A 6,000-nucleotide genomic window follows, 5' to 3' on the forward strand; every position below is an offset into this window, starting at 1 on the left:
AAACAGCTTGTACATCTGATAGAAACTGCATGGAGTTTGGATTTTATAAATTTGCCACACGCACTATAAAGAACGGGGAAAAGACGATATCTGAACATCTTAGGTTACATGATTGGAGATCTAAGAGGGGGGGTCCACATATAAGTACCTCGTTATAGAGGAAAACGTTATTGTGGAGCATGAAAATACGAAACATTTTTGAACAAAAATACACAGCATGCCTTAAAAAATTCTCACTACTGAATAAATCTCCAAAACAAAATAACTCATAAATCAGGTTTTTGGATTATTGACTAGCATCAATGCAATATCATTATGCTTCTCGAGCGTCTAATGTTTCTCTGTCCAGCGGTTTTCAGAACAACTTGGCTTAAGGATACTTTTCTCTAGAAGGAAACGTTGACAAAACATTCAAATCATACAGTATTCGCAGTCCAAATGAGATCTCCTTTCTATGGAAAACTCACATTAGCTTTCACGAGGAATAATGCACCTTATCCAAGTGATTTTCCTCCCTCTATAGCACGGAGCTGGATACTCTTGTCCTGGAATTGAGGAAGACCAAGACGCTCCTTTAAATGTACCACATGCACTATAAAGGACGGGGAAAAGACGATATCTGAACATCTTAGGTTACATGATTGGAAATCTATGAGAGGGTACCACATGTAAGTACCTCGTTATAGAGGGAAACGTTATTGTTGAGCATGAAAATACGAAACATATTTTTGAACAAAAATACACAGCATGCCTTAAAAAATTCTCACTACTGAATAAAAAACAAAATAACTCATGAATCAGTTTGTCATCTTGTGTGGTTTTTGCGATTATTGACTGCAATATCAATGCAATATCAATATGCTAGATACAAAGACCACTGAACTTCTAACCTTACATAAAATAATATACCGAAACTAATGTATTGACAGAATATACCTATCATAAAAAGAGGGCCCCCGTCTCACTGAAATAAACCATTCATGCCAAGCCACTATAGTAAGCATGAAGCAGTACATCTAAATCTCAACAAATATGACCATGGAAATAGTAAGGGACAACAATGAACGTTTATATCCCCCCCCAAAAAAAATCCTCAATAACAAACTTTGATGAAAACTTTGATGATGTCATGCTTAAAATATTTCGATGTATATGATCAACCATATTGCAATAAAGAAAATAAACAAATCAACGAAAGTCGATGAGTACAACATAATAAAGCAGGAATACATAGACAATGGCTCAAGAGCAGGACTTACACATACATTAAAAATGGTCAGTGCAGCTTTTGCGACTCAGCGATTGAGAGCCAAAGCCACGCAACAATCTTATTGGCAGATGATTTTACAATTATTGTCACATCAAAATATGTTAATATCTCTTTTGAAAGATCTGTGTAAAGATGTAACTTGACAGTCGAATATCTGGGAACATCACCAATAATATTAAACGGTAAAAAAGCAGTGTTTTATGACCAAGATATATAGGCAGGAAGTTACATGAAAGACAAGGCCATTAAACCAGACATTGCGCTCATTATTAATGTCATATTTCCAAATGATTTTAGATTTAATAGAGCTGAATGGGAAAAGATAACAAAATATGATGACCTAAAATGATTGAAAACGACATGTTTTTTGGAAGAAATAAACATTATATTCCCGATTGGAATAGGGACATCTGGCTTAATAAAAAAGAATTTGCAGAAATACTTAGAAGCAATTTATGGAAGACCACGCTGTAACAAAATACAGATAGCAGCCATAAATGAGGACAACGTCTATTCTTAAAAGAACCCTCGGATATAAACCTTAATTGAATTTCTAATAGGAAACCCCTTATCTCTAAAATTATTTTGGATTTAATAGAGCTGAATTGGAAAAGATAACACAGTATGAGGACCTAAAAATCTAGAAACCCCTTATCTCTTAAAACTGACCGAAGTTAAATAAAAACAAGGAAAAGCTATATTGTTGTGAAGTGCGTGAAAATTCTTGTTCTCAAAAATGACATTTAGAGACTCACATAAAAAACTACCTAATAAATAAAAGCAAAACACGTGCATAACATTGCTCCATGAACTCGCATTATGACAACTCCAAGAGGGTATTATATTTTTATAAGCTTCAAGAGTGAATTATATTTTTATATAAATGTATTAACATAACTAATTCAACATTTATTGTTATAAAAGAGTAGAAAATATCATTGTTAACATAATAGATTAGAAAGGTTATATATCACAATAGGACGTACTAAAGAATAGTTTAATGACGGGAAAGTCGCTATAAGTTATACAGATTACACCGTCTTCTACAGCATCAAATAGTAAAAATTATCAAGAATACTTAAACAATCCTAAGAAATCAAGATGTTGCAAAACAACTGATAGCAGCTATGAAAATGAGAATCTCATTTAAAAAAGCTGGCATTTTTATTATAATGAAAACAAATATTGATTTCTTCCAACTGATGTAACTTACAAAATACGAGATGAGACTCATGGTGTAATATCAAAATAATAAAAAACAATATTCTTACACATTATTTCAATGTTTTGTTATTTTTAATGTGTTGTGAAAATAACTAATTTAAAAAAAAAACAATATTATTACACATTATTTCAATGTTCATATTTTTCAAAAATACCTGAAATGAAACTCATGATGTAATATTGAATGTTTTAGTAATAAAAAGAATAAAAAACAAATTATTTCAATGTTTTTGTAAAAAAATGTGTAGTGAAAATAACTAATTTACAAAAACAATATTTTAAACATTATTTGAATGTTCATGTTCTTTGTAATTAATGTGATGTGAAAAAACTCATTTAAATAAATATTTTATACATTATTTCAATATTAATATTCTTTGTAATAAATGTGTTGTGAAAACAACTCATTTAAATAAATATTTTATACATCATTTCAATATTAATATTTTTTGTAATATATTTGTTGTGAAAATAACTCATTTAAATAAATATTTTATACATTATTTCAATATTAAAATTCTTTTTGTAATAAATGTGTTGTGAAAATAACTAATATACAAAAACAATATTTTTACACATTATTTACAATGTTTATGTTTTTTGTAATAAATGCGTTGTAAAAATAACTAATTGAAAAAATTACACATTATTTCAATGTTCATATTCTTTGTAATAAATGTGTTGTGAAAATAACTAATTTACAAAAACAATATTTTTACACATTATTTCAATGTTCATATTCTACATGACAAAGGACATATCAAGTTTAGATATGTAAATACAGCCGACAATCCTGCAGATTTCATCACAAGAGGAATTTTAGTGACTAAATTTATTAAAAAAATGGATTACTGGTTAAAAAGCCCACCTTGGTTACATGCAAGAGTTTTGGTTTGCCCGAATTATAATTTAGAGTGTCTCCGCGAAAAGTGCCAAGAATTAATCACTGCCCACACGAGTAGTCGAGAAGAACTAACAAATACTCCTATAATAAATTTGGACAAGTTCTCTTCTCTTAATAAATTAATAAGAATATTGACGGTAGTTTTTCGGTTCATTTCCAAGTAAAGGAGAGACTATCATGATGATGCCATTGTCAAGTCTAAGTTATACTTGATTAGTTTCGCCCAGAGTCAATTCTTCGGTAAGGAGAGGAATTTCTTACAACAAACCAAAGTAGAAGAGATACCTCAGTTGGTATCGAAATTCAATTTGTTTTTAGATGAAAAGGGTTTAATACGGTGTCGTGGTCGAATCGATAGTTCTGACTACTTTTCTATTGATGTGAAATACCCTATTTTGTTACCAAAATCTTATCATATTACCGATTTGATAATTATGGATTGCCATATTAACTATAAACACTTGAGTATGCTGCAACTCTTAGTGAATTGCGTACTGCTGGGTTTTGGATACCAAAGCTAGACAGGCAATTAAAACTGTCCTGGCTAGTTGTGCCTTGTGTAAAAGTTATAATGCGTTGTCTTTTAGATATCCGAACGTAACTAATTCACCTAAACATAGGGTAAATCTTGTTAGACCTTTTCTGCACACGGGGATAGATTTTACTGGTCATTTGTGGGTTGTAGACAATAGTGAAGTTAAGAAAATGTATATCTTGATCTTCACTTGTTTTAATATCAGAGCAATCCATCTGGAATTAGTACCTGATATGTCTACCCATTCAGTAGTGTTAGCTTTCTTAAGATTTTTTAAGCAGTTTGGTGTACCCTCACATATTTACTCAGATAACGCCTTGTCCTTCGTCGCCAGTTGCGACTGGATTAATAAAGTATTTGTGTCTAATGAGTTTAAGGGAAGTAACGATACTGTATTGTGCATCCAGGAGACAATCGCCGGCGTGTTTGTGTGTTATGTGGGTGCGTAAGAGAGACGGACGAAAAGGAAAGACTTACCTCGGGGCCGGCTCGGCGTCGCCGACCAAAAATAGAGAAAGAAAGATAAAGATGGCGGCCGCCGTCTTTTGTAAAGGATGATATCTCGCAAAGTCACATGAATTCTCGCAATATGCAAATTTAGCCGGCCTGCAACGGCCGTAAAAGCGGATGATTGAAAGACGTTGGGACAGCGATGATTGACTTGGTAGGGAATCGTGTTACTGTTGCTTCTCGTTCCGTGTGGGTGTGAGCATATCTTACCGTTGTTGGGACCGTTCTGAGTAACCGTTCGCGTCAGTCTAGGTATCTTGCTAGTTGGATTCCGTGCAGAACCGGTGTTTACTGGTTATTGAATTGCTTTACGTTGCTGCAACATTATACATCTACAGAGCGCGCAGTACTTTTAAGGGATTTTCCTTATACATCTACAGAGGGCGCAGTAATTTTAAAGGACTTTCCTTACACATTTTCTACAGATACTTGTAGTATAAACACCTTACTATTCCGGTGTATTCAGCTTGGTTTGGATAGGTATGGGAAAGGTTGATCAGGACAGTTAAAAATTGTTTGTTTAAGGCCATAGGACGTAATAAGTTGGATTATTTTCAACTATTGACGGTACTATCTGACTTAGAGAAATCCATAAACGAAAGACCATTAACCTATCGTTGCTCTGACGATTCCAGTTTAGAAGTAATCACCCCTAGTGCCTTCATTCGTCCCTTCCATGGAAATACAGTGTTTTTGAACCTCGATGAAGAACCCTTTGCTGCGAGTTCTCCTAATCGCAATGATCTAATAGAAAGTTTAAAGGGTAAAGATTCCTTGTTGAAAAAGTTTAAATTGTTATGGTACGAAGAGTACTTATTATGTTTAAGGGAATTGTCAAAAGACTTGTATCAATCCAATTTTGAAAATAAGATCAGGATAGATGATGTTGTATTAATAAAAATGTTTACTAAACCTAGAGCTTTTTGGTCCTTAGGAAGGGTAGTAAAGCTCAACTATGGGAGCGATGGAATCAAACGCGTGGTGGGAGGTGAATGGCTGCAGGGGCAAATCACTGATTTGGCGCCTCCCCCCCAACGGCCGAGCGAAGCCGATATGAGCGACGAAGTCGCGAAAAAATGCAGCTGGGGGTCTGGGAGGTGCTGTAAGCCCCCCCAGCAGGGTACAGGGCAGAGCCCCGGAAAATTTTGCCATTTTAAGGCCTCCAGATGCCCCCGTTGATGCATTTTTAGCACTAAAATGTATTACTTTATGTTAAAGAATTGCCTTTCTCTCGATTTTTGGGGGGCATTCAGGGGGGGGGGGGTCATACCATCATTGTCAGACAGTATGCTGGTTAGTACCGTGGTGGTCCCCTCAAATGAAACCATTTATTAGACGTTCCTCTTATGCCGTAGTATTCTAATTTCGAATAATTTTGTGGTTGACTGCATCTACAAAACTACCACAGGCCACCTGCTTTTTGTCTAATGCATTAAAGATTCGTTCAGTTATTTCTAAAGGAGCATGTTCAGTAGAATGTTTCCTTCTGAAGCCAAATTGGTATTTATAGAGGCACTTGTGTTTCTCTAAAAACTTGTAGACTCGTTCGTGTCCACC

The sequence above is a fragment of the Euprymna scolopes genome, chromosome 46 (genome assembly GCF_053919585.1).
Source record: "Euprymna scolopes isolate OS-2025 chromosome 46, ASM5391958v1, whole genome shotgun sequence".
In the NCBI taxonomy this organism is placed as follows: Eukaryota; Metazoa; Mollusca; class Cephalopoda; order Sepiida; family Sepiolidae; genus Euprymna; species Euprymna scolopes.